We start from the raw sequence: 25,370 nt of genomic DNA on the forward strand, positions 1-25,370 counted from the left end.
CCTCCTCCTCCTGTATGTGTACATGTAAGCAGCGGAGGAAGGGAAGGCAGCTTTGGTAAGGAATCTGCTTTGCTATGTGAGACAGGGACAGAGATGGTAACCCAGACAGTGAGCAAGAGATACAGATCAGTCACTGGGGCCCTGAGGACTGAAGTCACCCTTCCTCCAGGTGTCACCCGGTGCGGTCCGCACCCCCATAGCGACGTCACTGTAGTGATGACCCCTAAAGGAGCCACTAGAAATTTTTATGTCACCCTCTCTATCCTGAGGCTGCCCACCCTGTTACCAGCCCCAGTGGTCTACTGATAAGCTCCTGCTCAAGTCCAAGGGTCTTTTTACTATTTATTGATGAACACAGGCAAAATGCAGGAATGATAGCTTCCTGAGGATCCCTTCAGCTACAGGCCCTGTAACAGCAGCCTTGCAGTAACACCGATGAGTGGAAACCTGTGATCCTATGAGAGCAGTCACAGTATCTCTACAGCTCCATATGACTACCAAAACTACTGCCAGAAAAGGGTTTTCCACCCTACATACTTGAATATATTACCAAAATTACTGGCAGAAATGGGTCTTCCACCCTATTTACCTGAATTTATTATTGAAACTACTGGCAGAAATGGGTTTTCCATCCTACATGCTTGAATTTATTATCAAAATCTACTGTCAGAAATGAGTTTTCTACCCTACATCCTTGAATGTACTACTGAAACTACTGGCAGAAATGTGTTTTCTACACTACATGCTTAAATATACTACCAAAACTGTCAGAAATGGGTTTTTCACCCTACGAGCTTAAATTTACCACCCAAACTACTGCCAGAAATGGGTTTTCCCCCTACATACTTGAATTTACTACTGAAACTACTGGCAGAAATGGGTTTTCCACCCTGCTTACTTGAATTTACTACCAAAACTACTGGCAGAAATGGGGTTTTCTCTGTGGATGTGAAGGTGAATGTAAAATATATATGTAAAGTGCTGAGTAAATTGATAGCGCTATATAAGTACCTGTAATAAATAAATGGAAAATAATAATTGATGGTACATATCAGCAGCAGAGTGTGCCTCCTATGTATTGAGCCTTTTACTTTGACCTGAATGGGTCAAAGAACTGGTTTTCTTTTATGATGTCAGTAACACAAGCCAAAGTTGAATGGCCCTCTCATAATGCAAGGTAAGGTTATGAAACATTTTACAACCACTTTATATACATCTTAAGCATTAAATATTCACACATATATCATTTAAATATTTTTAAATATGATGAGGCTTTTCAATAATAAAAATAACTAAATAAATATGACTTGCATGTATTTAAAAGTGATTCGGTTACACTACATTCTAAGTTGATCACCTTCCAATAAAGAAAAAGAAATCACTTTCCATCATAAAAGCCTGTTATGAAAATATATTAGTATTTTCCAGTACAGAGGCTGTCCTGCCAGCTCTTCTGCCCTCTAAGTTGTTTTACTCGGTCAATAGCTAATTTGTGGTCCAATAGTAATACATTTTCATATCAGGCTTTTATGATAGAGAGTGGCTTCTTTTTCTTCGTTGTAAGGTTATGACTATCGGGTGGGTAGCAAACGGCCTGAAACCAGCACCAATAAGCTGGTGGTACAAGGGGTAAAGTGCTTTGAGCAGAGAAACAAAGTTCGCCTGAAGCATCAATTTTAAAGTTGATGTTTATGAATCAAATGCCTTTATTTCTTCCATTATAATAATTTCTTCTTTCTGGCAGGCTTAAAGTCTTAGTGAATTGATATATGTTTCTTGTTCTTTGTCTTTTCCCCAGACAAAAGACAAGATTTTCAGGAGATGCTGGCACAGCTCAAGTTGGAAAATCATATGAAATCTAAACTCACCTTGGGTAGTGTTTTACAAATTGGCCAAGAGAGTCTACAGAAGGTCAAGCTTCAAAGAGTACAAGATATTCCTTGGTATTTCTTATATAATCTTTTGGCTTTGAATGTAAAGGCACGCAACCTGCAGCCAGAGGAATCTAACATGGATACAGGCATAAATGTTATTAATTTTGATGATAATATCTCTGATGCAGATTCTTTTCTTGTTCACCCTCTGGATGTCCAGTGTGTTCTTCTGCATTGTTCAGACAATTTCTTACAGCAGGAGATTGTGTCCAAAATGGCCATGTGCCAGTTTGCTGTCCCCATCCTGCTGCCATCTGCAGATGGTCCAGACTGCACCTTTATGATCTGGGCAATGAGGGACATAGTGAAAAGGTGGAGGCCTCTGTCATTAAAAGAGACAAAAGGATTCATGGAGAACAACCTGGTAAACATTTCTTTACCATTTTATTCATTTGTGAGATTGGAAAATTGCAGTTTATCAAAGTCTGCCATCATTAATCAGCTTCTAACCCCAAGTCAGCAGCACTATGACTATTTTCTACATAGGGAAATGGAAGGTGGAGACCTTCCTCGGAAAATATCAGATGGTTTAGTGGAGATGTCCTGTTTTTTTCCTTCTGGAAAAGAAATCTCTGATATCTTCACAGACCCACTTGCAGTTCTGAACCTGAGAGGAGACATTTTATGTAACTGGACTCAATTCACTTTCCTAACTCAGATATCATCAGCTGTGTTCATTTTTGCAGACAGTATTAGTGACACAGAATACCGGCTGTTATCAAGTCTTCATAATTCAAGAACAAAATATTTTATTATTCTGACAAAAAGTGAAAAAAGTACTGTAGAATACATTAGGAAACTATATCCAGTTCTAAACCTGGATGATAGTCATACCATAGTAAAAGGACCCAGAATTAATGATGCAAAACTGGTAAAGCATGTGCAAAAAATCATGAAAGATCTGATACATAATTACCCTCTGAGGTTAGAAGAAATGATTGACACAGCCAGTGAGCTTGGCATCCATGTAGATGAAAAGTCAAAGGAGTGTCAGGAAGCAAAACGTCGAGCTCTGGAAATCACTGAAAACATACATGATGTGGCAAAGTACAAGGAAAAAATGCTGAAGCTTCAGGGACATCTATGGAAGCAGCTTGCAAAAACAGAAAAGGAACTATGTAGAATGAAGCACCAAACTGATCAGGATGATGGAGAACATTACAGAGCAAAGCTCATCAAGAAAAGAAAAGAGTTACTTAAAGAACAAAACCAGCACTCTCCACCCCCTGGTATAGTGACTTTTATAGATGCAATCATACAGTCAAACCCAATAGAGAAACATTTCTTCTTAAAATGGATGAAAATTCTCCTTGATTCAATCTCTTGGGTCAATCTGTCAAAATTACAGTTCGAGTACAAAGAAAAATGTAATAATCAATCCACCAATCCTAATGAAATCAAAGAGCTAGATCAAAGAATATCTGAAAGTTCCCTTGGTATTGAACACTTCCTACGGGAGCTTGCACAGTTTTACGAAGCTGAATGTTTTATGGTAAATGATAGTAAAATTAAGAGAAGTCAGAGGCAATTTTGCAAACTCCCTGAAATAGCAGCTGATCTTCTGTTGGATGGGTTTCCATTGGAACTTATTGATGGTGATGCCTCTAACATTCCTTTACAATGGATAACTGATGTCCTAATGGAGGTTGACAAGAAGATGAAATATCAATGCAAAATGAGAGTAATAACTGTCCTGGGGGTACAGAGTACAGGAAAGTCCACCCTCCTGAACACCATGTTTGGTTTGCAGTTCCCAGTGGCCAGTGGGCGATGCACACGAGGAGCCTTCATGACTCTCATTAAAGTGAAAGAAAAATTCCAAAGGGAACTGGGGTGTCACTTTATCCTCATCATTGACACTGAAGGACTCAAAGCTCCTGAACTAACTTCACTCAAAGACAGTTATGAACATGACAATGAGTTGGCAACTTTAGTCATAGGACTGAGTGATGTCACAATAATCAACATGGCTATGGAGAACACGACAGAAATGAAGGATGTTTTGCAAATTGTTGTCCATGCATTTCTTCGGATGGAAACAGCTGGGAAAAAACCTAACTGCCAGTTTGTACATCAGAATGTGGGTGATGTTTCTGCCCATGAAAAGAACATGAGAGATAGAAAGAAATTTGGTGATCAGCTGAATGAAATGACACAAATTGCAGCGAGGATGGAAAAAAAGACTGGAGTGACGTCATTTTCAGATGTGATGGACCATGACATGGAGAAACATACGTGGTATATCCCTGGTCTTTGGCATGGTGTACCACCAATGGCTTCAGTGAACAGTGGTTACAGTGAAAATGTTAACCAACTTAAGAAACATTTACTCGATTTTTTTCAAAAGTCAGAGAATCCTCAAAGACTTTGTGATTTTTCTAAATGGATAAAAAGTTTGTGGAATGCTGTGAAACATGAGAACTTCATCTTCAACTTCAGAAATAGTCTTGTTGCCGAGGCCTATGAGAAATTGTCCAGTAGGTACAATGAACTGCAGTGGAACTTCTCCAAAGTGATGTATAACTGGATAGTGGAGACTGAGAATATGATACAAAATGAAACTGCAATCAGTCTACAAGGAGACTTTTGTAACGAGAAAAAACGTAACTTGAATGTTAAAGTAAATAGTGAAGAGACAACTATGAGAGAATCTTTAGAAAAATATTTTCAGGATGGATCTGAAAATGCCTCTCTAATAGAAAGATACAGGGAAGAGTTTCTCAAAAGTGTAAAACTTCTCAGAGTTCAGCAGGAAAACATTCTAAGCAGCAGAATAGAAGCACTCGTACAAATTCAAAAAGGAAAAAATGCAGTTGAAGAAATTTTAGGAGAATTCATTACAATTATTAATAATAAAGTGACTAATCTTTTAAACAATTACAAAGAAAAAAAAGTTACTTTTAATGAAAAGAAAGTCACATCCCAGTTTGAAGAAATGTGGAATGACACATTGGCAAGTCTACAGCTGAGAAGTTTACAAGAACGCAATATTGAGCAAGAAATCCTGAGACAACTGCAAAAAGACATGAACCACAGTGTCGGAGCTGTCACAGAGAAATTAACTGAAATACATAGTTTAAAAGTCTTTGGAAACAAGTACTTTAAAGTTAGAGAAGAACATATAGAAAAAAATGTTTTTAAAAAATGGGGAAGTAATATATTAAAGTTGTTTAAAGATCAAGAATTTCAGGACCACGAAAAACTTTATTCCTCTATATTAAATAAATGCAATAGTCATGTTACAGAGAAAGTAAGTCTGAAAGCGGACTATCATGACAATTACTGTCAGGAATTGTTAAAAATGATCAGGGAGGAGCTTCAGAAGGATTATGTAGAGAAGCTCCACACCACTCCCATGTTCGAGTTGGATGTGAAACTTCACATTTTGGGCAGATTAGCACCAGTGCTTCAAAAGATGCACCGAGATTTCATCCAGGAGAATGATCCAAAACTCATTTTGGAGAAACACAAGGAAAAATATCTGTCCATATTTCAGAATATATTTAATGAAAAAGATGAGTGCCAAAACAGAGCCAAAGATTTCTGTGACATTTGCCTGAAACCCGCACTGATGAAATTCATTGATAAAAATCTTGGAACAGAAATAGTGGAAGATATTTTACAAGGCGAAGACTCCACAGCATATCGCAGCCGGAAGTTTTTCCAGTTTACTTTGCTTAAAAAGTTGCTGAAAGATAATGACTTTAAACAGTATGTTGATTACATTATTAACTATAAGACTTTTGTGAAAACCTGGATCACACAATGCATTAAAGATAAATACAAGCAAAACAAAGACATTGAGAATCTGCAATCTAAACTTCTGACTTCAATCATGCAAGCTGTGGACAAAGTGCTAAATGACCCGAAGGTTCAAAACTGTTCAAATGTGAAGGAGTTTTTGAAAACATTCTGTGAAATGTTGAATAAAGATCTCGTTATCTCATCAAATGACTTGAAAGTGATAGAGTTTACAAATTCCGCCTCTATGTGTCAGCTTTCTGATGACATTAAGAAATTTCTCACTGATACAGAAGAACAAATCAAACAAGAGATGAGGTCTTTATGTATAGAAGACGTTCTCTCCAGACTCACTCTGAAACCACAAGATGAGCTCTTCACCAGAGTTTTTGGATGCGGGGAGCTGTGTCCGTTCTGTAAAGTCCCTTGTGAGGCTGGAAGTAAAAGCCACAAAGAGCATTCTGCAGAGGTGCACCGACCTAATGGATTAGGACGTTCTAGATGTTCCAAAACAAAAATCCTGAGTCATGCTATATGTTCAACCAATGTGCATACAAATGCTACATTCCAGAGTCAAGCAACAAAATGGGAAACTCAATTTTACAAGGATTACCGCAATTTCTATCCTGACTGGGCCATTCAGGCTGACTCAAGCATCAATGCCTCCGATTACTGGAAGTTTGTTTTCAAGAATTTTAATGATCAGTTTGCAATAGAGTATATAGCCAAACCAGCTGAGTTTCCAGAGGACTGGAAAGAAATTACACAGGAACAGGCAATGACGAGTTTACAGGAGCTATATAACATGAAATAATACACTGGGGAAAAAAGAATACTCTACATTGCACTGCTTTTTCATATGCAAAATCTGGCCATGTTTATTTAGCCTCAAAAGAATGGAACTCAATGCATAGAAGCATATGGTCTGAATCCATGCTTTCATGTTGTTTACACCAATTTCTGACCCTCCCATCTGAATGTTGCAGCTGAAATCGAGACTCTCCAGACCAGGCAACATTTTTCCAATCTATTGTCCAATTTTGGTGAGCTTGTGAGAATTGTAGCCTCCGTTTCCTGTTCTTAGCTGACAGGAGTGGCACCCGGTGTGGTCTTCTGCTGCTGTAGCCCATCTTCTTCAAAGTTCCACGTGTTGTGCATTCAAAGATGGTATTCTGCATACCTTGGTTGTAACAAATGGTTATTTTAGTTACTGTTACCTTTCAATCATCTGGAACCAGTCTGCCCATTCTCCTCTGACCTCTGACATCAACAAGGCATTTTCATCCACACAAATGCTGCTCACTGGATATTTTCTCTTTTTTGGACCATTCTCTGTAAAACCCTAGAGTTGTTTGTGCATGAAAATCCCAGTAGATAATCAGTTTTGGAAATATTCAGACCAGCCCGTCTGGGACCAAAAACCATGCCACATTCAAAGTTACTTAAATCCCCTTTCTTCCCCATTCTGATGCTTGGTTTGAAGCAGGGGAGGACTGACAACTCATGGGGCCCCTGGGCAATAGGGGATCATGGGGCCCTTGTGTCCTTGCTCAAACTCAAAAAAACCTATGAAAAAGGTACCAGGGGAATCTCATGGGGCCCCCTACTGACCCCGGGCTCTCGGGCAGTGCCTGAGTTTCCAAATGGTCAATCCGCCCCTGGTTTGAAGTCGTCTTCACCAAATCTAGATGCCTAAATGCATTGAGTTGCTGTCATGTGATTAGCTGATTAGCAATTTGTATTACTAAGAAATTGAACAGGTGTACCTAATAAAGTGTCTGTTGAGTGTGTGTATATATATATATATATATATATATATACATTATATTGCCAAAAGTATTGGGCGGCCGGCCTTTACACACACATGACCTTTAATGGCCCCCCAGTCTTAGTCCGTAGGGTTCAATATTGAGTTGGCCCCGCCCTTTTCAGCTATAACAGCTTCTACTCTTCAAAAAAGGCCGTCCACAAGGGCTAGAAGTAGGTCTATGAGAATGTTTGACCTTTCTTCCAGAAGCACATTTGTGAGGTCAGGCACTGATGTCGGGGGAGGAGGCCTGGCTCGCAGTCTCCGCTCTAATTCATCCCAAAGGTGTTCTATGGGGTTGAGGTCAGGACTCTGTGCAGGACAGTCAAGTTCCTCCACCCCAAACTGGCTCCTCCATGTCTTTATGGACCTTGCTTTATGCACTGGTGCGCAGTCATGTTGGAACAGGAAGGGGCCATCCCCAAACTCTTCCCACAAAGTTGGGAGCATGAAATTGCCCAAAATGTCTTGGTATGCTGACGCCTTAAGAGTTCCCTTCACTGGAAAAAGGGGGCCAAGCCCAACCTCTGAAAAAAACCCACACCATAATCCCCCCTCCATCAAACTTTACACTTGGCATAATGCAGTCAGGCAAGTACCGTTCTCCTGGCAACTACCAAACCCAGACACGTCCATTGGATTTCCAGACAGAGAAGCGTGATTGGTCACTCCAGAGAACATGTCTCCTCTGCTCTAAAGTCCAGTGGTGGCGTTCTTTACACCACGGCATCCGACGCTTTGCATTGCACTTGGTGATGGAAGGCTTGGATGCAGCTGCTCAGCCATGGAAACCCATTCCATGAAGCTCTCTACGCACTGTTGTTGGGCTCATCTGAAGGCCACGTGAAGTTTGGAGGTCTTTAGCTATTGACTCTGCAGACAGTTGGTGACTTCTGCGCCCTGTGCGCTTCAGCATGCGCTGACCCCGCCCTGTCATGTGACATAGCCTACCACTTGGTGGCCAAGTGGCTGTTGTTCCCAGTGACTTCCACTTTGTTATAATCCCACTAACAGTTGAGCGTGGAATATTTAGTAGCCAGGAAATGTCACGGATGGACTTATTGCCCAGGTGGCCACCTATCACGGGACCACGCTTGGAGTCACTGAGCTCCTGAGAGCGACCCATTCTTTCACCAACGTTTGTAGAAGCCGTCTGCATGCCTATGGGCTTGATTGTATACCCCTGTGTCCATGGAGGGGATTGGAACACCTGAATCACATGATTTGGAGGGCGGGGACAATACTTTTGGCAATATAGTGTATATATATCTTAATTGAAGTCAATGGTTAAAAACAGACAGTGGTATAACATATCCCTCACTTAATTCCAGACCGGACACTTTTACCCCCTTCCTGACCAGGGCAATTTTCAGCTTTCAGCGCTATCACACTTTGAATGACAATTGCGCACTCATGCAACACTGTACCTAAATTAATTTTTTACCATTTTTTTGAGACAGATAAAGCTTTATTTTGGTGGTATTTATTCACCACTGGGATTTTTATTTTTTTTGCTATGTAATGAAAAAGTCCAAATATTTTGAACAAAAGTGTTTTTTTTTATAAAATATTGCAAATAAATAATATTTCATCATACATCTTTGTAAAATGTATTCCGTTATCTTTTTAGAAAAAAAACAAAAAAAAACAAATTGGTTTATAACCAAAAATTATAATTTTTAAACATTTTTTTTACATTTTTATTTTATTTTTTTATATTATTATTTTTTATTTATTTATTTTTTTTTACATACTGTCACCCTAGCAGTACAGTGTCACCATGGTGACACTGTACTACTTGTGGGGGGTGATGAAGATTTTTTTTTTTTTTTTTTTTACTGATTGCTTTTATACCCATATAGGATGTAAAAGCAATCATTTCTCTTTCTCTCTGTGTGCATTCCTGCACTCATTGAGAAATACTGAGTGAGCTGTGATTGGTCACAGCTTGTCACATGGTACAAGGCTGTTGTGAATAGCCTTGTACCATGTGACCTCTGTGATCATTCACAGATTTCACACATAGTAAGTAATGATGTCACAAGTGACATCTTGCTTACTACTTTGCATGTGATCACTGATTGGCCAATCGGTGATCACATGATCGGGACCTCGCACAGAGGTCCCGTCCGACGATCGGTGTTTCACTGTGTCCGGAGGACACAGCGGGCACCGGATCGCGGTGCTGCACGCTCCCAGGGAGCGCGCACAAGCAGGGTGCGGGGAGGCCGTTCATAAACGGCCACCCGACCCTGTACTGCCACCGTCCGGCCGTTTATATACAATGGCCGGTCGGGAAGTGGTTAATAACAAAAAGACTTTGCCTGGAGTTGGTCTTTACGTTATTCCTTACCTATGACACACATTATGTATTCTTTATCATATATAACACTAACCAATCACAATGTTTTCTTGAGTTTATGATGTTTCGTTGTGCAGTGGGTGCAGAAAGAATCAGACATTATAAAAAATTTTTTTCTTTCTCTAAATATATATTGTGGAACAATGCATATTGTACCTGATTGATGTACTGTTTATGCTTGGGAAAATGTTAACAATGGAACTACTATATAAATCTCACATATAAATGTATCGCTGTAATAAACATGAACACACTTCTGAAAGCCACTTTTGTTGGTCCAGAATCTTTTTTATTCTATATGAAGGTGTGTATATTTTTTAAATTTTGCTTTGAACGAGTAAACAAGAAGTACAAATACAGAGAGAGATCAAACGGGTCTATTTGTGAAGGATGTTCTGGGAAATTCACCCACATGATATTCAACAACATTCAGCTGGCATGTTAGAGTCACATGACCCTGCTTATAGCACCATCCTGCCATGCTTCCTTCACCTTGGGTGTGGGCTCTTCAATGGCTCATTCCAGCCGACCAATCACAGATTAGAGAGTAGCAATGCACAGACTCTTCCTTGTGACACATTTCAATCCCAGTTGAGCTCCACAAAAGTTCCATTGGGTGTGAAATGGTCCAGAATTAGTGGCATCAATCAATACACTGAGATCAGAATTCAAAGTGCAGCTGCTACTTATCTATTATAATAGGATGAATACGCAGCAGACAAATGTAGCAGCTGGGCACGTGCAATTTGTTGCATTAACCACTTCCAGACCGGATACTTTCGCCCCCTTCCTGTCCAGGCCAATTTTCAGCTTTCAGCGCTATCATACTTTGAATGACAATTGCGCGGTCATGCAACACTGTACCCAAATGAATTTTTTACCATTTTTTTGAGACAGATAAAGCTTTATTTTGGTGGTATTTATTCACCACTGGGATTTGTATTTTTTTTGCTATGTAAATGAAATATCCAAAAATTTTGAAAAAAAGTGTTTTTTTTATAAAATTTTGCAAATAAATAATATTTCATCATAAATCTTAGCTAAAATTTATTCCGTTATCTTTTTAGTAAAAAAAAAAAAAATACAAATTAGTTTATAACCAAAAATAATAATTTTTAAACATTTTTTTTACATTTTTATTTTATTTTTTTATATTATTATTTTTTTTTTTTTTTTAATTTTTTTTACATACTGTCACCCTAGCAGTACACTGTCACCATGGTGACACTGTACTACTTGTGAGGGGTGATGAAGATTTTTTTTTTTTTTTTTTTACACTGATTGCTTTTACACCCATATAGGATGTAAAAGCAATCATTGCTCTTTCCCTCTGTGTGCATTCTTGCACTCATTGAAAAGTACTGAGTGAGCTGTGATTGGTCACAGCTTGTCACATGGTCCAAGGCTTTTGTGAATAGCCTTGTACCATGTGACCTCTGTGATCATTCACAGATTTCACACGTAGTAAGCAATGATGTCAGAAGTGACATCTTGCTTACTACTTTGCATGTGATCACTGATTCGCCAATCAGTGATCACATGATCGGGACCTCGTACAGAGGTCCCGTCCGACGATTGGTGTTTCACTGTGTCCGGAGGACACAGCGGGCACCGGATCGCGGTGCTGCACGCTCCCAGGGAGCGCGCACAAGCAGGGTGCGGGGAGGCCGTTTATAAACGGCCACCCGACCCTGCAGTGCCACCGTCCGGCCATTTATATACAATGGCCGGTCGGGAAGTGGTTAAGAATCTAAATTCAAACAAAATTTTTGTTATTCGGAGATTCGGATGTATCTGAATTTCTGAATCACAATACTAATGAATTTTCAAATTTCTGAATCACAATACTAATGAATTTTCAAATCTGAAATAAATTGGAACAATATGAATTATCCAACCCTTAAATGTGGCACAGCCTGTGGAACAATAGTCAGTGTCAAGTGGAAGATGGATTGGGGAGGGCTGGAGTGTGGAGCTTGGGAGGGAACCCCAGAGAGGGGAGCCTACCTACAGGCAGGATGCTGGAGAGGAGGACCTCCATTGCCTCAGCATCTCCAGAGGGAGGACAGTCTGTGCAGCAGGGAAGGAGTCAGCCCAGTGTAAGGCCTGAAGGCAACCACCAACCCACTAAGCTAACAGGAGAGGACAGTGTGAGTTCTCCTACACCCCCTGGGACAGATAAGGGGAGAGGGTGGTCAGGTGTAATACCCAACTAACTCATCATCTGCGACTGTTAAATTGGCAGCTCATGGGACCCCTTGCTCATGGATACCCCCAGACAGCTGGGTGAAGAGGAGGATTCATCTGGGGTCTGTTGAGGTGTACCACAGAGCCTTTAGTGCTCTTTAAGAAGAGACTGTTGCTATCCGCATTTTTTGTACGTAGTTGCTTAGAAGTTTTCCTCAAATTTAAGTGTGCCTTAGGCATCCCATATACCCAGGGGCGGACTGACCATTTGGAAACTCGGGCACTGCCCGAGGGCCCGGGGTCAGTAGGGGGCCCCATGAGATGCCCCTGGTACCTTTTTCATAGGCTTTTTGAGTTTGGGCAAGGACACAGGGGCCCCATGATCCCCTATTGCCCGGGGGCCCCATGAGTTGTCAGTCCGCCCCTGCATATACCCCTAAATCCCTTCCAAGTTGTTAACCCCTAATAAGAACAACAAAACCAAGCTCAAGGGCTGTTTACTGACTCCAAGTGTACAAGTGTGGAAAACTGCATGTTGCCTGGCTATGTAGAGCTTAGAGTGGCCCAAAACTCAGCAACTCCTAAGGGGATAGTGCAACACTTTTATACCCCCCCCCTCCTTTGGACTGCTCCTGCCTCCAGGTGTATTGTGGCTTGTACTTTCTTTGTCAGCAACTGCAATGGCACCATTCCTTGCCCGGACTATATTTCCCAGCATTCAGTGTTCTATGTTGGAAACTCAGGATCACAGGGACTCTACTATCTCCATGTTGAAGAAAAGGGGAACTGCATTCAGGAAATTTCACAGTAATAAATTTGGGGCTCTGAATACCCCTGTAACAATGATTCTGCTCACACTATTTTGGATAGAGTAAGGGAGTTTTATTTTTCTTTGTTGCCACATGTAGGGAGATTTTCCTTCACTTCCTGTTGTGGCTATAGAGTGAGGGAATCCCTGGTAGTCACCAAGGTCACCAGAACTATTGTCCTCATATTCCTGTTCTGATGACAATTCAAAATTTGGTACTTTGTTTCACTTTCACTGATAATAGTCACCAAGATAGAGATGGTGAGAGGGGGACACAAACCTGACGGGGGTTCTAATCCCTCTCCACTCTATCCAAAATTAGAAAAAAGGAGTTTTGCTGTCTGCTATACTTTAAGACTCTTTTAGTTTTATTCTTCATTGTTTCCCGAATGGAAGCTTGGAGATGAAGAGAGCTGAAAAACCTTTGTGTGATGTCGGTGTTATTGCTCCATCACCTTCCTGTGTGTTGCTACTTGGTGAGGAAACATGAACGACCGGTTTCTGGATTTTAGAGATTGCTTCTGTAGCACCCTCTAATGTGCTACTAGAATAGTGTAGTGTATTATAGGTAAAATCATTGTGTATGAGTCATGGTAGCTGTGTGAGAGATTGAGGTCTGGCTTTTGTAGGTCAGCTGGATGACTTAACAGGTTGTGGCTCTAGCGCCTCCTCCTGACTCTGGAGGACCATAGAAACTTCCAGAAGTTGGTAAGCAGGAAGAGGCGGGGACCTAATAAGCATGTTTATAGGAGTCTGACAAATCCCAGGTTTGGAGGTCCTGGTAGACTGGTGAACTGGCCTATAAATGTGGAAGAGTCAGGCTGACAAAAGAGTTGGGTGGAAGATGGAGGGCTGAGGAGACTGTCGGTGCCTGGGCGGCGTCCCCTAGATCAGGGGGGCAGCCTCCAGGCTGTGCTCAGGCTGTCTCAGGAGGATAGATTCAACAGTGCAGCATGAATGGGCAGCAAAGAGGACAGAGTGAGTGCATCAGCACACCCTGGGAATCACACGGGGAGAGACCGCCACATGTAGCAAGCTTTCAAAGGACAGCGCTGGGCTCATTCCTTAATCCTTGCCCTGGGAGATCTTCAGAGCAGCCAGGAGGGCTGGTAGTGTCTGCCGGCTGTGGAGCTGGGAGCAGATCTACAGGGGAGAGAGAAGATATCTCTGCATGTAGTTACTAGAAGCTAAGCTGATTTTTGAGGGGCTGCTAGTTCCTCGCCCATAAAGGGCTGTTGCTACTGATCCCCAGTGACTGGCAGCTCTCAGGAAAAGAACAGTCTGGGATCTGTCTTTGTACATAGGAAGAAATTTGTCCTCCTTCATTGATTCAAGCCAACTGGGCATCCCATAATCCCTATGCAAGTTGTTTCCTGTAATAAAATAACAAAATCAAGCCCAGGGACTGGTTACTGTCTCTTGAATGTTAGTCTGTGTGAAATATACCTGTTGCCTGGCTGTGCAGAGCTTAGGGGTACCCATAAAACAACGAGGGTAGCGCTATGCTTCCATGTTTTAGAAGGCTCGGAAACTTGCTCCATGGTGAAGAAGGTTGTGATCTTGCCATGTTTTAAAATAAGGGACTGTCCGAGATCACAGCTATGCTAAAATCAACCATCTACAGCAGGAGTAGGCAACTGTGGCCCTCCAGCTGTTGGTGAACTACAAGTCCCATCATGCCTCTGCCTTTGGGAGTCATGCTTGTAACTGTCAGTTTTGCAATGCCTCGTGGGACTTGTAGTTCTACAACAGCTGGAGGGCCACAGTTGCCCACCCCTGATCTACAGTATGCTTGGAGTAGTTTGAAAACATTTCTACTTTAAGTAAATTTTCCCTGCATCTGTAAATCAACAACAAAGTGCCATATAGTGATGGGCCAAACACCCCGCAGTCCGGTTCATGGTAGAACATTCGAATGGACCAAATGTTCGTGGCGAACATCGAACTTAATGCAAGTCTATGGGACTCAAACTTTGAAATTCAAAAATGTCCATTTTGAAGGCTTATATGCAAGGTATTGGCAATAAAAGTGGTAAGGGGACTCGGGTTCTTCCCTCAGGGACGTGAATCTGAAAAAAATATTTTTAGAGTACCGTTTTTAAAGCGGCAGTCATTTTTCATTGCCTAAAGTAAAAAAAAAAAAAAAAAATGTGAAAAATTCCTTTCAATATCATGCCTGGGTGAGTCCCCTTAAACTACCTGCAAAGTTGCACATCTGTACAATGAATAGATCCTGCTGCAGCAGGACTGACATTTTTATTTTGTATTTCAATATTTTTATTAATTTATAAACAGTTTAAGACAGGAACAACAAAACACGCCCACGCAGGGGCTATCAATTGCACATAGCAGACATTTTTTTTTTATGACATATTTATTAAAAAAACAGTGTGGAGTCCCCCTCCCCCCCAAATCTATAGCCAATTTGTTTTATTAATGTATTTTTTGCTTATATTATTTTTTTTAATTATTGTTCTTTATTTAATTGTTTTGTTTTTTTTCAGGGAGATTATTCTCCCCTCTGTTTTATATAGCGTAGGGTGGATACTGTGCACTGTGAGAGCGCAGTGCATTGTGGGGTGTTTGGTGGGCGAACAGTTGGCGGTGCCTTCACACCGTAACCCTTCAGAGTTATTCTTGATGAATGCAGGATTGGACTCGGCTCTAAAAATTCTAATTATATGCTCCTGTCATACAGGTGCAGAAAAACTGGGCCTTGGGTGCAGGGGCGGACTGACCATTCATGCACTCGGACACTGCCTGAGGGCCCGGGGTCAGTAGGAGGCCCCATAAAATTCCCCTGGTACCTTTTATAGGCTTTTTTGGGTGTGCTTTGAGTGTGGGCAAGGACACGGGGGCCCCATGATCCCCTATTGCCCGGGGGCCCCATGAGTTGTCAGTCCGCCCTTGCTTGGGTGTTGGTGGAGCCTGAACACTGTAATTTCTTACAGTTACTCTTGCTGGGCACAGGAATGGGTCCTGCAGTTAAATGTTAACAATTACAGAAAAATGGTAAAAAAGAAAATTGAAAATCTGTGAAACAGGTGCCGGAAAATTGGGCTTTGGGCCTTGGGTGTTGGTGGTGCCCTAAACCAAAACAATTGTTGGAAGCTAGCAAAATCAGGATTCAGGAATAGGTTAGGCAGCATAGGCAGTCTTCAAGGGATCCCAGATCCCTAACAAATGTAATCAGTTACATCAGCATCAAGAGCAAGATAGTTGCTGTTGATCCAGGACTGATTCATTTTGATAAATGTCAGCTGTTCAATGGCGTCAATGGACAGAAGCACTTTTTTATCCGTCAAAAAACCTCCAGTAGCACTGAATGTCTGTTCGGAAAGCTCACTGGATCTAGGAAAGGCCAGTAACTCGATGGTATATTGAGCAGGTTCTGGACAGTAATCCATCGTGAAGACCCAGTAACCCAGTGGATGCTCAGTTGGAAAGGTCTCCAAGTCTGCTCTTGCCCCTAGATAATCCTGCACCATATGATGCAGATACTGCTGATGGGTGCTTAAACATAACAGACCTGCGCACTGAGGACTAAAGAACTGTTTAAAGGCATTGGTCGGCCGGCCGCCTTTTTCACCGCTCTTTCCTTGACAGAACGAAGCCTCAGAAACACGTTCTCCAGGAAATGGTAACCTCCCATTGTCTAGAAAAAGGTGTTAAACAAATTTTTTTTTCATGGCGTCCTCAAGATGCTTCATCTTTTGCTCCCTCTGTGAAGACTGGATGAGCTCTGCACGTTTACCCTTGTAACGTGGCTCAAGAAGGGTTGCCAATCAGTATGAGCCCATACAGCGTTTGAGGAGGCAGGAGATTCTGAGTCCTCTGGGTCACCAAGGATGACATTGCCAGGAACTACCAGCCCAGTACTACTCCTGGTTGGGTTTATGGGGACTGAAAACTGTTGGGAATACAACAGCATGTACTATAATGTACTATATACAGTATTCTGTGGTAATATCACTTGACCAGTAGATGGCACTGTACGCTAAAGGTTACTAGTTGTGTATGTGTAAAACTTGCTGATACTTTCCTCTTCTCTATCATCTCTTCAGGAAGTAATATGTCTGCTGAGAAATGTGCTCTGTATGTTTGTAACTTAAGCCACACAAGTAAAGCCTGAATTCTGCTATCACTACCAGTGTCTTCTATAACACATAACCAACAGGTTATGGGCCCAGCTCCAGACACTGGAAAAAGGAAAACTACAAGCAAGTAAGTGCTGCATTTACAATCCTACCAATTCACTGAAAGATGGCAAGTGCTTCAGATATGAAGTTTACAATAGCAAAGCTCAACAACACCAACTACCAGCTATGGAAGTTTAAGCTTGAAATGCTGTTATCCAAAGATGACTTGTGGCAGATACTAGATACACACAGACCCAATGACAACCCGGAAGAATGGGACAGAATAAACAGGCAAGCAAAAGCAGTCATAAGCCTGTTAGTGGAGGACGATCAACTCATTCATATAAGGAAAGAAAGCACAGCTAAAGGTATGTGGACTGCATTACAAACACTGCATGAACATGCAAACCTAAACAGTAAACTATATCTGCTACGCAAACTGTATAAGATGAGGCTGGAAAAAGGGCAGGAAATGGGTGAACATGTAAATGCTATGCTAGAAATTGTGGACCAGCTGGGTGCAATAGGTGAAGAAATAAAAGGCAACCATGTTGTGGCGCTACTTCTGTGCAGCCTTCCAGAATCATACAGTGCCCTTATAAATGCTCTAGAAACTAGACCGAAAACTGAACTGACGCTAGAATATGTTAAGGGAAAATTAATTGATGAATACAGCAGAAGAAAGGAAAATTTGCATAGTGAAGAGAACGAGAGACCAGAGGCAGCTCTGAAGGTGCATGAAGGCATAAGACAAAGCAAAGAAACCAGGGTATGTTTTCGCTGCAAAAAGGCCGGTCACCTGAAAAAGAACTGTTCAATCTGGAAAGCTGAGCAGCGAAAGCGGGAGCTACCCACAAGAGAAAGAGCTAAAGCAGTCATGAAAGACAATGAAAGTGCATCATGGAGTGGTACTTTTAAAGTGACTCAGAATAGTACCTCACATGGATGGTACATTGATTCAGGGGCAACAAGTCACATGACAAGCGACGAGACATTCTTCACAGAAATTGCTTTTAGTGTAAAAGATAAAGTCTTCCTAGCAAATGGGAAAAGTATTACAGCGGAAGGTAAAGGTCAGGGATTTCTGAACTGCAAAACGCCATCAGGGGGCAAGCAGAGCATCCTTGTAAAGAATGTTCTATATGTTCCAAGCCTAGAAGGAAGCCTCCTATCAGTTAAAACCCTTGCAAGCAATGGACTCACTGTCCAGTTCAGAGGTAATGAATGCACAATGCAAAATGGAAAGCAAATTTTAGCAAGAGGAAGATTAGATGAACATCTGTACAAAATCATCACTGAAAGTGAGAAGGCTAATGCGGCAACTCATAACCCACATGACAAGTGCATCCACCTGTGGCATAGAAGATTGGGGCATCGAAACCCAGAAGCTATAAAGGACTTTGCAAAGAGAGGTCTATCAGAAGACATGAAAATATTGCCTTGCCACACTCTCAGCAAGTGCACGTGTTGCATCAAAGCAAAGGCCACCCGAACCCCTCTTCCACAGACCAGTCAGAGTAAAACCATTAAACCCATGGAACTGAGACACAGTGATGTGTGCGGACCAATGAAAACCATCACACCTGGCGGGAACAGATATTTACTGACTTTCATCGACGATTATTCCAGGTACACAATAACGTATCTAATGAAGCACAAAAGTGAGACATTAGAAAAACTTCAAGAGTTTGTAGCTATGACAAGCAACAAGTTTCAAAGGAAACCTGGAATAATACGCAATGACAATGGAGGGGAAAATATGAATAAAGAGATGGAATCATACCTAAAGAAACAATGTATTATACACCAAACAACCGTACCATACACTCCTGAGCAAAACGGTGTAGAGGAAAGAAAGAATCGCACTCTTGTAGAAATGACCAGATGTATGATTACAGACGCTGCCTTACCTAACAAATACTGGGGAGAAGCAATAATGACTGCAACATACCTACAAAACAGGCTCCCATCAAAAGCTATTGAGAGTACACCATATGAAATGTGGAATGGATCAAAACCTAACGTAGGACATATCAGAGTGTTTAGCTGTAAAGCATATGCCCACATTCCAAGTCAGAAACGCTCCAAGTTGGAGAACAAAGCCATAGAAGGCATTCTGGTGGGCTACAGTGAGCAGAGTAAGGGATATAGAATCCTTTGTCCAAAGACCAACAAGGTCATAGTAAGCCGCAGTGTTTATTTTGATGAAAGTGAAGCATCAGATAATACAATTCTTGAAAAATGTGGAGAGGATTTACGCGCTGAATCAGCAAGAGACACTGACCCATGCGAAGCAGGACAAGAGCCAGAACAAGAAGTGGAACTTACAATCAATGAGCCAATAGAACCCACTGAACAACAAGAAATCAGAAGATCCTCTCGAATGACAAAAGGGATACCACCTCGCAGGTTATCATACGCTGCTAAAACACATCAAACACAGGAGCCAACATCCTGGGAAGACATAGAAACTTTGCCGAGAAGGGAAGCCGATCAGTGAAGAAAAGCAGCTGAAGAAGAAATAAAATCACTTCAAGAAAATAAAACTTGGTCACTAACAGAACTCCCTCCCGGTTGCAAAACCATCGAAAGCAAATGGACTTTTAAAGTGAAATATGATACAGAAGGAAACATCTGTAGATACAAAGCAAGATTAGTTGCCAAGGGATACTCCCAGAAATTTGGAGAAGATTACGATGAGACATTTGCTCCAGTTGTGAAACATTCCACCATAAGGACACTCCTTAGTATTGCTGCCGGAAAGGGAATGCAAGTAAAGCACCTAGACGTCAAAACTGCCTTTTTGTATGGAGACATCAAGGAGGATCTGTACATGGAACAGCCACCAGGATTTGAGAAAGAAAAGAACCTTGTATGCAAACTGCAAAAGAGCATCTATGGGCTCAAGCAAGCGGCGAGAGCATGGAATGAAAAAGTGAACGAAATACTCAGAAAAGAAGGGTTCTCAAAAAATAAAGCAGATCCATGTCTGTATTCAAAGAATCAAGAGAACAAATACATCCTAATATACGTCGATGACATCTTAACGTGTTTTGAACAAGAAGGGGACTATGACCAAATAGTTCACAAACTGAAACAAAATTTTGAAATTAAAGAGTTGGGGAACATTACTCACTACCTAGGAATTCAAATAGAGCGGGAAGAGGATGGAAGCTATCTTCTTAACCAAAGTCAGAAAATTATAGAAATGTTAGAACAGTTTCACTTGCAAGATGCAAAGGAAGCGAAAACACCAATGGAACCAGATTATCCAAAAAACAACGGAACAGAAAACTTGTTACCTAACAATGATTATTACCGCAGGGCAATTGGAAAATTGCTATACATCGCCACCGTGACAAGACCAGACATCGTCCTAGCAGTGGGAATACTTTGCAGGAAAGTCGCAACACCGTGTCAACGCGACTGGAATGCAGTAAAGAGGGAATGCAGTACCTAAAGGGAACAAAATCGGATGAAGCTGCGACTTCCAGCATCATCAAACCCAAAACTGATTGGATATGTGGACGCCGATTGGGCTGGAGACACCACTGACCGCAAATCTACAAGTGGTTACATCTTCCAGTATGGACAAGGAACCATAAGCTGGTCTAGTCGGAAACAAGTGACTGTTGCACTCTCTTCAACTGAAGCGGAATACATAGCAGCAGCACATGCATGTCACGAAGCCATTTGGATTCGTCAACTTCTACTAGACATGGGACTGAATATGTCACAACCCACACCCATCTTTGAAGACAATCAGGGATGCATAAAGCTTACACACTCTGAGAAGATTAACCCAAGAACCAAGCACATTGATGTAAGATATCATCTGCTCAGAGACATGCAAGAACAAGGGGTTATCAACATCCAGTACTGCCCATCAGAGGAGATGACTGCAGACGCACTCACCAAACCTTTGCCAAGGGAACGTCATTGTTTTCTACCAAAGAGACTAAATGTCATATAATTATGCACATGCCATTGAGAAGGGGTGTTGGGAATACAACAGCATGTACTATTTAGTATTGTGTGTTAATATCACTTGACCAGTAGATGGCACTGTACACTAAGGTTACTAGTTGTGCATGTATAAAACTTGTTGGTTCTCTCTCTCCCTATTTCTCTCTCTTCCTCTCTTCAAAAACCAAGATGTGTGCTGAAATGTGCTGTGTATGTTTGCAACTTAAGCCACACAAGTAAAACAGTGTTCTGCCTCATCACAAACTACCAGTGTCTTCTCTAACACATAACCAACACAGCCACCAAAGAGCCATCAACCTCTAACAGCGTCCGACAGTGCCCTCCACCCTGTCAGTGCCACCTAATACCTCTTGCATTACCCACCAGCTTACTATAGAGCCTCCAGCCCCCCATAGAGCCCTCAACCTCTGACAGTGTCTGACAGTGCCCCTCACCCTCCCACAGTGCCACCTAATGCCTCTTGCAGTACCCACCAGCTTACTATAGAGCCTCCAGCCACCAAAGAGCCCTCAACCTCTAACAGTGTCCCACAGTGCCCTCCACCCTCTCACAGTGCCGCCTAATACCTCTCGTAGTACCCACTAGCTTACTATAGAGCCTCCAGCCCCCCCATAGAGCCCTCAACCTCTGACAGTGTCCGACTGTGCCCCCCGACCACCCAGGGTGACACCCAGTTCCTCTCACAGTACCCACTAGTTTGAATAAATAAAACAATGACATGCGTTCCCTTTTAAACAATGAGCCTGGGGGGGGGGGGGGGTATATTGTGTTAACTGGACGGTGTTGTCCCAGCCTCCAGATATTAAATTCATCTCACTGTGGGGGTGAAACTTCAGGGCGAAGACCCGAGAGCGGTGACCGTCCATCATAGCGAGAGAAGGGCTGCAGGACAGATTGTTATTTTATTAAAAATAAGATGCGGAAAGGGGTGGGAGGACAGGTGGGGGAGGGGGGAGTAAAGGTTGAATCTAGGGTGCTATGTACACATATAAAACTTTGCTCCCCTTGAGCAACATGCAAATAAAATTTGCAATTAAATAATTTTGTTTTAAAACAAATACCTCTTCTAAGACCCAGTGGTGTCATCACTGGTCTGTCTGGTGCTCTTTTGCTTGAGTCTGGAAGGAGGGGCCAGCAAGCTTCTGTATATCTCACAGTGAAATGTCTGATTTGCTTTCAAGAGCATTATGTGAAAGAACACATTCCTGTTATCCCTGTATGCATGCTCCTCCTGCCAGACAACAGGTGCTGCAGACTTTAACTGTAATCTGCTGATCAGCTGCTTGACTTGTAATCAAGTAACTGATCAGCAGAGTGCATGGCTAGAGTCTGCACGACTCAGGAAGCATGCATGTCTAAAGGGATGCCAGGGATGTGTTCTTTTTTAGAATGCTGGGAAAAAAATGATTGTTGGTGGGGAAAGCTAAAACCTGTGAGAGGCAGGCAACAACAGTACAGATGACATTTAATGAAGAGATTGGTGGAAGAGGAGAGCACAGACCTTGGCTGGCAGATGTTCACACACACCATCTTCTCTGCGTCGTACATGAGGATCTCATCGCCGGATCCTGCTGTTAAGAAATGGCTGCTGGAGGGGTTGAAGGTGGATGACAGGGTCTGTCTGTCCTCCTGCAGGGAGCGGACACAACTCTGAGTGGAGAGGTGCCAGAACGTCACCTGACCTCCTGCATCTGACAAAAAAAAATAACCAGATTTATTCCAAGCCAAAGTCAGTGTGAGCTGAAAGAAGACTAAAGTACAGGACTGGTCATCATCCAAGAGAACTCGTCATCATCCAAGAGAACCTGTCATCATTCACGAGAATCCGTCATCATCCACGAGAACCCGTCATCATCCAAGAGAACCCGTCATCACCCAAGAGAACCCATCATCAACCAAGAGAACCCATCATCATCTAAGAGAACCCGTCATCATCCAAGAGAACCCGTCATCATCCAAGAGAACTCATCATCATCCAAGAGAACTCGTCATCATCCAAGAGAACCTGTCATCATTCACGAGAATCTGTCATCATCCACGAGAACCCGTCATCATCAAGAGAACCCGTCATCACCCAAGAGAACCCATCATCATCCACGAGAACCCGTCATCATCCAAGAGATCTCGTCATCATCCATGAGAACCCGTCATCATCCAAGAGAACCCGTCATCATCCAAGAGAACCCGTCATCATCCACGAGAACCCGTCAACATCCACGAGAACCCGTCATCATCCACGAGAACCCGTCATCATCCAAGAGAACCCGTCATCATCCACGAGAACCCGTCATCATCCAAGAGAACCCATCATCATCCAAGATAACCCGTCGTCATCCAAAAGAACCCGTCAACATCCAAAAGAACCCGTCAACATCCAAAAGAACCCGTCATCATCCAAGAGAACCGGACATCATCCAAGAGAACCCATCATTATCCAAGAGAACCCGTCAACATCCAAGAGAACCCATCATCATCCAAAAGAAACCGTCAACATCCAAGAGAACCCGTCAACATCCAAAAGAATCCATCATCATCCAAGAGAACCCGTCAACATCCAAGAGAACCCATCATCATCCAAGAGAACTTGTCAACATCCAAGAGAACCCGTCAACATCCAAGAGAACCCGTCAACATCCAAGAGAACTGTCATCATCCAAGAGAACCTGTCATCATTCAAGAGAACCCGTCATCATCCACGAGAACCCGTCATCATCCACGAGAACCCCTCATCATCCAAGAGAACCCCTCATCATCCAAGAGAACCCCTCATCATCCAAAAGAATCCATCATCATCCAAGAGAACCCATCATCATCCAAGATAACCCGTCATCATCCAAAAGAACCCGTCAACATCCACAAGAACCCGTCATCATCCAAGAGAACCGGACATCATCCAAGAGAACCCATCATTATCCAAGAGAACCCGTCAACATCCAAGAGAACCCATCATCATCCAAAAGAAACCGTCAACATCCAAGAGAACCCGTCAACATCCAAACGAATCCATCATCATCCAAGAGAACCCGTCAACATCCAAGAGAACCCATCATCATCCAAGAGAACTTGTCAACATCCAAGAGAACCCGTCAACATCCAAGAGAACCCGTCAACATCCAAGAGAACCCATCGTCATCCAAAAGAACCCGTCATCATCCAAGAGAACCGGACATCATCCAAGAGAACCCATCATTATCCAAGAGAACCCGTCAACATCCAAGAGAGCCCATCATCATCCAAAAGAATCCATTATCATCCAAGAGAGACGGGGTGGAATCTGAGCGTTGTGATTGTTCATCCTTCAGAGTGTATACACAGCTTCCGTCTGACACCACGTATACCTGAAGAGACATGCAGAGACATGACATGTCACAGGACACATGTCTGATAGTACAGAACTACAAATGACAGCAATACAGGATACAGAGGACACTTCTTTGTTGCATTGCAGCACTCTTACATGTTACACTGAGCCTCCATGATTAATAGGACTTAAAGGGGGTGGGGCTAGGGACAGTCAGGTTGGGGAGGAAAGTGCTAGATGATACTGGACATCCCCCAGCTAGGAAATGGGCGGAGCTCTGAGTTGCTGCAGCTTCTATTGCCCATTGTCAGAAGCTCACAGTGTGCAGCGGAATCATGAAGACAAATCTTCTCCTAATACCTGGATGGTCCCGTTGATGAGTCCAGCTACCAACAGGGTCCCCGATGGGTTAAACTGGCAGCTTAGGACCTCCTGGCCGCAGTCACTGGAAGACAAGATGGAGATAAGCGTCTGATTTATGAATCCGTCATCTTATATCCCCCATGAAGCCCCCCACCCCCATTACATAACTTACATCTCCCTCTCCAGGTGGAGCTCCCCCTCGGTGCTGGGCTCCGGACTTGGTTCAGTGGAGATTTCACCGGCAATCGGACTCAGGAGCTGGGAGGAGGAGCGGCGGGCGCTTACCCTCGGACGCGGTGTCACCAATAATCCGGACATCCTTTTATTACCTGTATGAGATGTGTCCAGACAATGAGGAGGTACAATGCACACAATCATCCCACAGACATGCACCGTGTATAGCAATGAGCGCTTCACCACCAACATGAGCGTCCTACCCTGTGTTCCAATGCTGGGATGTTTGGAAGGCGCGACGCGGTGGCATTTGGCCATGTGACCTCCGCGCTTCCTCTTGTCACCACCGCCGCCATTTTGTCCCACTCTTATTCCTGGCCCAGAGCCTTTTCTATTAGCCAGGCCGGCAAGAGACAACCCCCACATACACACTCCGGAGTTACTTTGTATCACCACGTACTCTGATCTTAGCACTCCTTTACACTTGTGGCACAGACTGCCACGCCTCTGAAAAGTGATCCGCACTCAGATCACATGTCAGAGGCTTTTGACAGGCGGTAAAGAGGC

The 25,370-nt window shown here is 42.7% G+C and overlaps 2 pseudogenes; one reads left to right on the forward strand and one right to left on the reverse strand.

Moving 5' to 3' along the window:
* Nucleotides 1-1,804: 1,804 nt before the first annotated feature.
* Nucleotides 1,805-6,740, forward strand: LOC149457026 (up-regulator of cell proliferation pseudogene; annotated as a pseudogene).
* Nucleotides 6,741-13,214: 6,474 nt separating this feature from the next.
* On the reverse strand, nt 13,215-24,947 carry LOC149457027 (uncharacterized; annotated as a pseudogene).
* Nucleotides 24,948-25,370: the final 423 nt, after the last annotated feature.

This window comes from Staurois parvus, unplaced genomic scaffold, assembly GCF_062004578.1.
Source record: "Staurois parvus isolate SC_StPar_1 unplaced genomic scaffold, SC_StPar_1.0 ptg000338l, whole genome shotgun sequence".
Lineage (NCBI taxonomy): Eukaryota > Metazoa > Chordata > Amphibia > Anura > Ranidae > Staurois > Staurois parvus.